This window comes from Lissotriton helveticus, chromosome 3_2 (assembly GCF_964261635.1).
Source record: "Lissotriton helveticus chromosome 3_2, aLisHel1.1, whole genome shotgun sequence".
NCBI classification, from domain to species: domain Eukaryota; kingdom Metazoa; phylum Chordata; class Amphibia; order Caudata; family Salamandridae; genus Lissotriton; species Lissotriton helveticus.
This window is the reverse complement of record NC_136062.1, coordinates 136,493,472-136,505,599: the sequence shown is the minus strand read 5'-3', so window position 1 is coordinate 136,505,599 and position 12,128 is coordinate 136,493,472.

The window sequence follows — 12,128 nt, the reverse complement described above, 5'->3', positions numbered from 1 at the left end:
CCGTTGTCGAGTAGGGTCTTGATGTCGTCGGTGGCTGCGATGAGGGTGTCTCGATGCTGTGGTTGGCACGAAACCCGCACTGGGATAGGTCGAGGGATCCATTGGCCTCGAGGAATGCGGTCAGCTGTTTATTGACGATCTTCTCGAGAACTTTTGCAGGGAAGGGAAGAAGAGAGATGGGGCAGATGTTTTTGAGGTCTTTAGGGTCTGCTGTGGGTTTCTTCAGTAGGGCGTTGATCTCTGCGTGCTTCCAGCTCCTTGGGAAGGTGGCGGACGCGAGGGAGTTGTTTATGACGTTCCGTAGGTGGGGAGCGATGATGGTGTCGGCTTTGTTGAAGATGTGGTGAGGGCATGGGTCGGAAGGAGAGCCGGAGTGGATGGTGTTCATTGCGTGGGCGGTGTCTTCGGTGCTGATGGGAGTCCAAGAACTGAGGGTGGTTGTCGGGGGCGTTGGCTCGGTGGCTGGGGGCGGAGTCTGGGCACCAAAGCTGTCGTGGATATCTGCGATCTTGCGGTGAAAGAACTTGGCGAGGGAGTTGCAGAGGTCTTGCGATGGTGTGATGTCGTTGCTGTTGGCGCTGGGATTTGAGAGCTCTTTTTTACGATGCTGAAGAGTTCCTTGCTGTTTTGTGTGTTGTTGTCCAGCCGTTCTTTGAACAATGTCTTTTTGGTGGTGCGGATCAGCTGGTGGTGTTTGCAGGTGGCGTTCTTGAGGGCTACGAGGTTTTCTGTCGTCTGTTCGCGGCGCCAGGTTTTCTCGAAGGTTCGGCAGGATTTCTTCGATTCTTTGAGGTTGTCGGTGAACCATGTTGTTTTCCTGTTGCCAGGGTTGCCTGGAGGGTTCTTCAGTGGCGCAAGGGCGTCGGCGCAGTTGACGAGCCACTGTGTGAGGTTGCGGGTTGCGTAGTTGGTGTCAGTAGTGTTGATTGGTGGGTTCTGGCTCAGTGATGTGGTTAGCGGGTCTGCGGTGACTTTGCTCCAACATGTACGGGGGATCTGTTGCAGGCGGTGGTGGGGTGTGGTCTTCTTAAAGGTGAAGTGGATACAGCTGTGGTCGGTTCAGTGTAGTCCGGTGGAGTGGTTGAAGGCAACGTGGCTGCTGGCAGAGAAGATGGGGTCGAGTGTGTGCCCGGCGTAGTGGGTGGGGGTGTTCACCAGTTGCTTGAGTCCGAGGTTGGCGAGCAGGGTGGTGGTGTTGTTGTTGTCATTGTTGTTCTCCAGGTGGAAGTTTAAGTCCCATAGGAGGATGTAGTCTGATGAGGCGAGGGCATGTGGGCTGATAAAGTCGGCGATGGCTTCACTGAATTGTGTGCATGGTCCCGGGGGTCTGTAGACGAGGGTTCCTCTCAGGGTGGTCTTGGGGTCGCTGTGGATCTGGAAGTGTAGGTGTTCGGCGGTGGTGAGGGCATCTTCGGAGTTGGTCGTGACGTCGATGTCGTTCCTGTAGATGATGGCGATTCCTCCTCCGGTTTGGTTGACGCGGTCCTTTCGGGTGAACTTGTAGCCATCCGGGATGGCTATGGCGATGTCGGGGGCTGAGGAGGCGTTCATCCAGGTTTCTGTGAGGAAGGCGATGTCTGGTGCTGTTGTGTCGAGGAGTTCCCAGAGTTCGACGGCGTGCTTGTGGACGAAGCGGGTGTTGAGCAGGATGCACTTGAGGTAGTTGTTGTTGTTGTTGCCTGGTCCGGGTGGTGGGTTGTAGGTTCGGACGCAGGTGAATTTGCAGATTTGGCAGGAGAAGGGTCCGTGGGTGCGCTTCGGAATGGCTTGGTAGCAGGCGGCTGGTCGGCCGGTGTTGAGTGCGTGGCGGGTGGTGGTGTCGTATCTCAGTCGGGTTTCTTGGTTTCGGCAGGGGTCAGGGGTTCTGCTGCTGGGCGCGGTCCAGGCGAGGACGGGCGCAGACGGGCTTGCATTTGGCGCGCCATCGCGCCTGCGGCGCTGCCTCCATATGAGGGGCTATGGGAGGGAGGAGCAGCTGGGAGGCAGGAGCGGGGTGGCGAATGGGGCACCAGGGGGGCGGGGCCGCAGGGAGGCAGCGGCGGGAAGCCGAGGGAGGGGAGCGGGTGGGAGGTAGGGGGGGAGGGCACAGGACACTGGTGACAGTGGCAAAAGTAGCAACAATTAGAGGCAGCAAAAACAGTAACAGTGGCAAAAAGAGGAAAAAACAGTAAACAGTTGGCAAAAAAGGAAAAAAGCAGTCCGAGGCAGAGGGAGAAAAGGACGGCAGCAATCACAGACAACCAGGCGAGGACACAGCGGGCAGTGGGACAGCGGCACAGGGGGACCTTGTGGCAGCTGAGGGGGTCGACCTATCTGGTGACAGGGTCAAAGGTCGCTCATTCAAAGACAAAGGTCAATTATCAGACTATATCTTCTGACAAATCCCTGCTTATTCAGAAACTGGTGTCTACTTTTATTTCTCGGACTGCTGGTCTGTCGAAGGTGCTGTGGTTCAGTCGAAGAGCCAGGTCTTGAGGTCCTTCCTGAATTGAGGCAGTGACGGTGATTGCCTGAGGTGGAGAGGCAGGTTGTTCCAATTCTTTGCCGCACGGTAGGAGAAGGATCTACCTCCAGCTGTGGTCTTGCAGATACGTAGGACAGTAGCCAGGGCCAGTTGTGGGAGTGGAGGTTTAGGTAGGTACATGGAATGCGAGGTGGTGGTTGAGGTACGCGGGTCTTGCGTCATGTACGGCCTTGTAGGCATGTGTGAGGAGCTTGAAAGTGATCCTTTTGTTGACTGGGAGCCAGTGGAGGTCTTCCAGGTGGCTGGTGTGGTGGCTGTGGTGTGGGATGTTGAGGATGAGTGTAGCTTAGGCGTTCTAAATGTTCTGCAGTCTCTTGAGGAGTTTCTGGGTGATGCCGGCATAGAGTGCATTGCCGTACCCGATTCTGCTGCTGATGAGTGTGTAAGTGAGTGACTGTCTTTCTGGACTTGGCAGGGATCCACTTGAAGATCTTTCAGAGCAATCAATCGATCAATAAATAATTTGTAAAGCGCACTACATACCCGCAAGGGTCTCAAGGCGCTGGGGGGGGGGACACTACTGATCGAACAGCCAGGTCTTGAGTATCCTCCTGAAGGTCAGCAGGTCTTGGGTCTGTCGTAGGCTCAGTGGGAGCGTGTTCCATGTCTTGGGGGAGAGGTGGGAGAAGGATCTCCCACCAGTGGTTGTCCTTCGGATGCACGGGATGGTGGCGAGTGAGAGGTCGGCAGAGCATAGCTGGCGGTTGGGGATGTAGAAGGAGAGCCATCTGTTGAGGTAGGCTGGGCCGGTCTTGTGGAGTGCCTTGTGTGCATGGGTGAGGAGCTTGAAGGATATCCTCTTGTTGACAGGGAGCCAGTGCAGGTTTCTCTGGTGGGGGGTGATGTGGCTGTAGCGTGGTACGTTGAGGATCAGTCGTGCCGAAGGCGTTTTGGATGCGTTGTAGTCGTTTGATGAGCTTGGTCGGGGCTCCCGCGTAGAGGCCGTTTCCGTAGTCAAGTCTGCTGCTGACGAGGGCCTGGGTGACTGTCTTTCTTGTATCTGTCGGGATCCATCTGTAGATCTTGCGGAGCATGCGGAAGGTGTTGAAGCAGGAGGAGGAGACGGCGTTGACTTGCTTGATCATTGAGAGCTTTGAGTCGAGGATGATTCCCAGGTTGCGTGCGTGGTCAGTGGGTGTCGGGGCTGCCCCCAGTGCCGTCAGCCACCAGGAGTCGTCACAGGCTGAAGGGTTGGAGCCAAGGATGAGAACCTCCGTCTTGTCAGAGTTCGGCTTCAGACAGCTGGTCTTCATCCAGTCGGGGACGGCCTTCATTCCTTCGTGGAGGTTGGCTTTGGCGGTGATGCGGTCCTTGGTGAGGGAGAGGATCAGCTGAGTGTCGGCGTAGAAGATTATGTTGAGGCCGTGCTGTCGGGCTATGTGTACGAGCGGGCCATGTAAATGTTGAACAGCGTCGGGCTGAGGGAGGATCCCTGGGGTACGCCACAGATGATCTCGGGGCTTTGAAACGGAATGGGGGAGGCGGATGACCTGGGTTCTGCCGGAGAGGAAGGAGGTGGTCCAATCGAGAGCCTTGTCTTGGATCCCTGCGGCGTGGTGGCGTGCGCGTAGTGTGCGGTGGCAGACAGTGTCGAAGGCGGCAGAGAGGTCTAGGAGGATGAGTGCTGCGGTCTCGCCGTTGTCCAGCAGGGTCCTGATGTCATCGGTGGCGGCGATGAGGGCAGTCTCGGTGCTGTGGTTGCTGGGGAACCCTGACTGGGAAGGGTCCAGGATTCTGTTTTCTTCGAGGTATCGGGTTAGCTGTCAGTTGACGGTTTTCTCGATGACCTTGGCCGGGAAGGGGAGCAGAGAGATGAGCCGGAAGTTCTTAAGGTCTCTTGGGTCTGCCTTAGGTTTTTTGAGTAGGGCGTTGATCTCGGCGTGTTTCCAGATCTCTGATAAGGTTGCGGTCTCGAGGGATAGATTGATGACGTTGCGCAGGTGGGGTGCGATGGAGCGGCTTGCTCTGTTGAAGACGTGGTGCGGGAATGGGTCTGACAGAGAGCCGGAGTGGATTGTGAGCATGGTCTTGATGGTGTCAACGATGCTGACGCTGGCCCAGGCTAGCAGGGGGTCGTGGTCGATGGTGTGCGGTAGACAAGGGTGCCTCTGAGGGTGGAGTTAGGGTCTGTGTGGATCTGGAAATGCATGTGTTCGGCAGTGCTGAGCGCGTCGTCGGTGCTAGTCGAGACGCTGATGCTTTTCTTGTGGATGATGGTGATTCCTCCTCCAACGTTGGTGCCGTCTCTGCGGGTGATCTTGTAGCCGTCTGGGATGGCTATGGCGATGTCGGGTGCGGAGGAGTTGTTAAACCAGGTCTCTGTCAGGAAGCCGATGTCCGGGGATGTTGTGTCGGGCAGGTCCCAGAGCTCGACGGAATGCTTGCGTGCGGAGCAGATGTTCAGTAGTATCCAACGGAGGTGGTTGGGGTCTTTCTTGGCGGGTGGTTCATCGGCTCTGAAGCTGGTGTAGCTGCAGTTCCAGCAGGCGAAGGGGCCGTGTGTGCGTTTCGGGGCGGCCTTGAAGCAGGTATGGCTCTGTCCGGAGTTGAGAGCGTGCAGAGTGCTGGCATCGTAGTGGCGGCAGTTGCCATGGCGGGTGCGGCGGCCAGGGATTCTGGTGCTAGGCGTGGTCCAGGCGCTGACGGGCGCAGACGGGCTTGCCTTAGGCGCGCTTTTGTCGTGCCAGCGGCGTGGCTGCGCAGCAGCCAGCATATATGGGGAGGTGGGAGGGAGGAGCAGCAGTGAGGCGGGGGGCAGTGGGCAGTCAGTGGGGCGGGGCCGACGGGGACACAGAGGCGAGGGTTGTGAGGGACAACTAAGGTAACAGAAGGAAAAAGGGCCACAGAAATGAGGGAAAAATGAGTGGCACAGAGGGCACAAAAAAACGAGTGGAACAGAGGGCACAAGGGCACAAAAACGAGTGGAACAGAAGGCAAAAGGGGCACAAAAACAAGGGAAAAACGAGTGGCACAGAGGGCAGAAGGGCACAAGAAACAAGTCAAACAGAGGGCAGAAGGGCACAAAAAACGAGTGGAAAATAAGAAGGCACAAAAAACAAGGAAAAAATGAGTGGCACAGAGGGCAAAAGGGCACAAAAACGAGTGGAACAGAGGGCAGAAGGGCACAAAAACGAGTGAAAAATAAGGCAGGAGGGCACAAAAAACAAGGGAAAAATGAGTGGCACAGAGGGCAGAAGGGCACAAAAAACAAGTGGAACAGAGGGCAGAAGGGCACAAAAACGAGTGAAAAATAAGGCAGGAGGGCACAAAAAACAAGGGAAAAATGAGTGGCACAGAGGGCAGAAGGGCACAAAAAATGAGTGGAACAGAAGGCAAAAGAGGCACAAAATCGAGGGAAAAACGAGTGGCACAGAGGGCAGAAGGGCACAAAAAAACAAGTGGAACAGAGGGCAGAAGGGCACAAAAACGAGTGAAAAATAAGGCAGGAGGGCACAAAAAACAAGGGAAAAATGAGTGGCACAGAGGGCAGAAGGGCACAAAAAACAAGTGGAACAGAGGGCAGAAGGGCACCAAAAACGAGTGGTACAGATGGCAAAAGAGGCACAAAAACTAGGGAAAAACGAGTGGCACAGAGGGCACAAAAAACGAGTGGAACAAAGGGCAGAAGGGCACAAAAAACGAGTGGAACAGAAGGCAAAAGAGGCACAAAAATGAGGGAAAAACAAGTGGCAGAGAAGGCAGACAGGCACAAAAAACGAGTGGAACAGAAGGGAGAGAGGCACAAAAACGAGGGAAAAATGAGTGGCACAGAAGGCAAAAAGGGCACAGAAATACCGGAAAAACGAGTGGCACAAAGGCCAAATACAGAATACAGAAATACAGGGGCAGCTAAGAACAGAAGGCAGAATGGGCAGAGAGGCACAGGGGCAGCGTGGGGAACAGTAGGGAAAAATTGGGCAGAGACACGGGGGCAACGAGGGGTACAGAAGGAAAGATTGGGAAGAGAGAGCACGGGGACAGCGAGGGGAACAGAGGGAAGAAAAAGGGGCACAGACCACGTACAAGCAGCGGGGGAAGACAGACAACAGCAGTCACAGACACAACAATGAAAATACAGGCAATACAATAAAAGCAATAAAGCGGAGGATGAATTCCTACCTACGGCCTACCACTGGCCACCAGGGATGTGGCGCAGGTGGTAGCCTGCGGGTGGTGGAGGGCCTCGAACTTCCTCAGCAGCGGCATCTGGGGCAGGGAGGCACAGGCGCTGCTGTGCGGAGGGGGAGCGACCTACCTGGTGAGGTCAAGGGTCGCTCTCCTCACCGCGCATTGGCCGGCATATCTGGGAAGGTGGGAGGGAGGCGGGAGGCGGGGGCAGTGAATGGGCAGTGGGCAGTCAAGGGGGCGGGGCTCCAGGGGACACAGCAGCGAGGGCAGTGAGGGTCAACGAAGGTAACAGAAGGAAAAAGGGGCACAGAAACGAGGGACAAACAAATGGCACAGAGGGCACAAAAAAACGAGTGAAACAGAGGGCAGTAGGGCACAAAAAACGAGTGGAACAGAAGGCAAAAGGGGCACAAAAACGAGGGAAAAACAAATGGCACAGAGGGCAGAAGGGCACAAAAAACTAGTGGAACAGAGGACAAAATGGCACAAAAATGAGTGGAACAGAAGGCAGAAGGGCACACAAAACGAGGGGAAAACGAGTGGCACAGAGGGCAGAAGGGCACAAAAAATGAGTGGAACAGAAGGCAAAAGAGGCACCAAAATGAGGGAAAAATGAATGGCACAGAAGGCAGACGGGCACAAAAAACGAGTGGAACAGAGGGCAGAAGGGCACAAAAAATGAGTGGAACAGAAGTCAAAAGAGGCACAAAAATGAGGGAAAAACAAGTGGCACAGAAGGCAGAAGTACTGGTTTTGATGGGATAAATCTCATCTGGTTGCGCACAGTTCACCAGGTGTAATCCTACACCTTAAACATTTAACAATATCAACTCAAGCGAAAAACCAGGCGAGGAAACGGCCGGAAAATCCCTAAGGAGCGGGAGAACAGTAGTTTGATCATCAATATATCTTCACTTAATCTCACACAACCACAAATAAGAGTGTTGAACAAGGGATTATCTTTCGTCCCAACAGTTAGAGCTAGTGAAATGGAACTGGAAGGAGCTTTCTATCGGTTTATGAGAACATTGAGATTAAAACATTTTTTCAGCAACATAGCACCATCTACAGACACAATTCAAACTGAATACAACACACGTTTCAAACCTAAAAACACTTTTCAACAGCCGACTTCGCATAAGATGCTTGATACATTTGAAACAATGGTGAAAAAGGACATACAAGGCTTGGACTATAAGTCCATTAAACGTGGTAATCTTACAAGATCTGAACAACAAACACTACATAATCTGGCTATGAATCGAACAATACAAATACAACCAGCCGACAAAGGAGGTGCAATGGTAGTAATGGATATGCATTTTTACATTGCAAAAGTGGAAGAGCATGTTGCTGACACTAATACATATCAACTTTTGGAAAGAGATCCCACGGGATTACTACAATCAATGCTTAAAGATTTATTGCAAGCAGCATTTGAGCAAGAATGGATTGATGATAAGGTCAGAAGCTTCTTAACCACTAATCATCCACGCTGTCCTAAACTATACATGCTCCCAAAGGTGCATAAACACCTTACAAATCCACCATGCAGACCCATTGTCTCGGGGTGTGGGTCTATTTTTGACCCCCTCGGTAAATATCTGGATTTTTTCCTGCAGAAGTTTGTTCAGAATTGGAGATCTTACATAAGGGACACGAGTGATTTTTTAAGTAAAATCTCGGAACTCAATGATGAAGTGGATGAAAGTTGGATTCTCTGAACAATTGATGTAATATCCCTGTACACCTCAATCCCACACTACGCTTGTCAGGTACGCTCCACAGGATCCGAGTGATGAATATAAAGCCCACCTCCAAACGTCACAAACACTCTGATATTGAGTCAACAGAGGATTTGAGCCATTAGGTGAGGGGAAAAGTAAAATAATAAACAGGGAAGGGAAGGAAGGGAACAGCTGGGAAAGGGATGTACCTGAAACGACAGAACATACAGGGGTAAGGCCACCTATCGTGCAACACCGTAACATCTAATGTACTGATAAGTAGACTGAATACCTGTGGGGAAAAAGGCAGGGCTTTTCTACTGGTTGTTTTCGCTGTTCTCCTTTTAGATATACAAGCTTGAGACCTATAGGGGACACACACAGGTTAGCCTCAATACAGTTCTCATATACTAACACACTCATTACCCAGACAGAACCCTCCTCTATACCTTGAACACAGCCTATGCCTGTACAATAAGGGATTCCGTGTGGGTTTCGCCACCATGAAAGAAGAACATAAATGAGAGAGCACAAGGCAGCTGTGTACACTTCTAAATCCAGGACACGGTAATGCGTGGGAAGCAAAAACCACTGCACTCCGCTCCCTCGAGAAAAGCACCCTCTGAACACCAGGCAGTTTCCAGGTACCAAGAAAGAAAGAGAGCAAAGTAAATAATAAGGGTTCTTGAAAAGAAAGCGGAAATGTTCCACAATGAAACAACACAACCTCCTAGTCGTTTCTACTCCTTATGGCAACGCGCAGCTGCGATCGCTACAGCGCTCCTTGAGTACTGTGAAACTGATCGTCCCATAAACCAAGAGCAAAACACACAAGCGCTTGTACTGGTTGCGTGGAGCTGCGACCGCCACCGCGCACCACCTACTTCAGGAGTAGCACACAAGTAGATCCACCAAAGGAAACACAAGATAGAAGACACGGCAACGTGTGGCGCCCTACCACTCCGCTCCGCTCCTCTGATAGTCCAATAACCAAAAGGTAAACGCTGCAGTTCCTTCACTGCGCGCTTCAACAACAAACGGCAACGCGTGGATCCCCACAGCGCTCCGCTTAATGACGGTGAAGTTAGCGGCGAGGGGCCGCTCCTACCTGACACGCTGACAGTATCACAGCAGCCGTCCAGGACGAGCCCCTCAGCCAGCAGCAAGGCGCGACCTCCTTCCTCCAAAAACGGATGACAGGAAACGGAATAACACGCAACAGGATGCGTGTCGCCCTGACTAATGTAGCCTCAGCCGAGGCCTCTGGGTAATGTAGTTTTCTCCTCAATGAAAGTGTAGATAGTCCTTTGTATCGCATTGCGCTGTACTGCAGGCGCCCAGACGGGATCTGACAGTATGCCCTTCCTTCTAGCGCCTACTAGGACCAGGGCGCAGAGGGAACCGCCTGTGGTAGGAACGGATAGCCACCGGAGCGTGGATGTTGGACTCCGGTTCCCAGGAATCGTCCTCTACAGAATAACCCTTCCACGACACCAGGTACCAAAGCACCCCCCTCCTGTACTTGGAGTCCTTGATGCTCCGCACCACATATTCGAAACCCCCATCACACAAAACCGGAGGAGGCGCCCTGCGCCTTTCCGAGAACGCTGGCTTCAGCAAAATACAGTGGAATACTGGGTGGATACGAAGCGAACCAGGCAGTTTCAGTTTGTACGCCACCGAGCTGAGCTTTTTTACCACCACATACGGCCCAATGTACTTAGGGTGAAAAATGCTGCGGAGTTTGAACCTGATGTTCCTGGTCGACAGCCACACCCTGTCACCCACTGCGTACGTTGGTCCTTGTCTTCGGTGTCTGTCTTCGTGCTTTTTGTATTCCTTCTTTGCCTTAATCAGATGGGACCTGATTTTCTTGTGCACTGTCTGGATCTTCCGCATCTGACTCAAAACCGAAGGTTGATCTGCTATACCACTAGGAAGGGTAAGGGGAAGGACCTTAGCATCATACCCATACGTTGCACAAAACGGAGACACCCCCAAAGAACAATGCCAGGCGTTATTATAGGCCACCTCAGCCATCCATAATAACGAGACCCATGAGTCATGAGCGTCTGCAGCATAGCAACGGAGATATTTTTTAAGGGTTTGGTTCAACCTCTCCGTTTGACCATCTGTTTGCGGATGGAAGCTGGTAGATAGGGAGGAGCGAATACCCAGGGCCTGACACCAAAACCTCCAAAACCTGGCGATAAATTGCGGACCCAGGTCTGATACAATGACCTTGGGTATCCCATGTAGCCTGATGATGTTGGTCATCAGTAGCTGGGCTGTCTGTCTCGCTGTAGGCAAATTTACGCAAGGGATGAAATGTCCTAGTTTGGAGAGGCTGTCTACCACCACTAGGATGGCGGTCATACCCTGATCCGGAGGCAAACCTGTTACAAAGTCTATGCTGATGTGTTGCCATGGTCTGTTGGGGGTAGGAAGTGGACACAACAACCCTTTCTTTTTTCCAGTCTCTGTTTTTGCCATGGCGCAGACACTGCACGTTCTTACCCAAGCAACGACATCTTTTTTGATCGTGTCCCACCAAAAGTACCTTTGTAACAACTGAACTGTCTTACACACCCCTTGGTGTCCCACCAAATGGGAATCGTGACACCATCCAAAGGCAGTCTTTTTGAGCGCTTCGCTTGGGAGGAACAGCTTCGCGTTTTGAAAAGGGAGGCCTTTATTAAGGGTTCGGCCACTCCCCTGAGTAGCCCACACGACCCATTCCCCTGGGGTCTTTGCTCGACCAACGCGATCCAAGAACGTATCAGCATGGATCACACACAACACCTTTCCGGGTTCCACAATGGGTTCCAGCCTTGCAGTCTCTGTTGACACCCCCCCTTGTTGTTGTCGAGATAGGGTATCAGCCTTTCTGTTGTCAGCCCCAGGACGAAAAGTGATCACAAAGTCGTATTCCGAAAAATAGAGCATCCACCTCATTTGTCTCTGTGTGAGGTTGCGAGCAGTCTTCATATACTGCAGGTTTCGGTGGTCGGAATACACAGTAACAGGAAACGCAGCACCCCACAGGTGCTGACGCCATTCCTGAAACGCCTTTTTGATAGCTAGCAGTTCTTTCTCTGCTATAGTGTAGTTCCTTTCTGCCAGGCTAAGCTTTTTTGAAAGATATGCCACTGGATGTAATTGGCCCGTGAGGTGATTCCTTTGAGACAAAATGGCCCCTACAGCTTCATCCGAAGCGTCAGCTTCAACGATGAAAGGATGTTCAGGTTTGGGGTGAGCCAAGATAGGAGCAGAAGTAAACGCTTCTTTCAGGGTCTGAAAGGCTCTGTCGGTGTCCTCTGACCATCAAAAAGGGACCCCTTTTCTTAACAACCTAGACAGAGGAGCAGCCACCTGAGAGAATTGTGCTATGAATCGGCGGTAGTAATTTGAGAACCCTAAGAAGCTCTGTACTTCCTTCATGCTCGTCGGTATCGGCCAGTCCTGCACTGCCTTTACTTTCCTGTCAGACATCTGTAATCCAGCATGACTCAATACCACCCCCAAGAACTCCACTTCAGTCACACTGAACTCGCACTTGGACAATTTACAGTATAACTTGTTCTCACCCAATCTCTGCAAGACGTGGGACACATGTGCGTGATGTTGTATGGTGTTGTCCGAATAGATGAGGATGTCGTCTATGTACACAACAGCACAGACATCCACGAATTCTTTCAAAACATCGTTCAGGAAATACTGAAATGCCGCCGGGGCGTTGCACAGCCCAA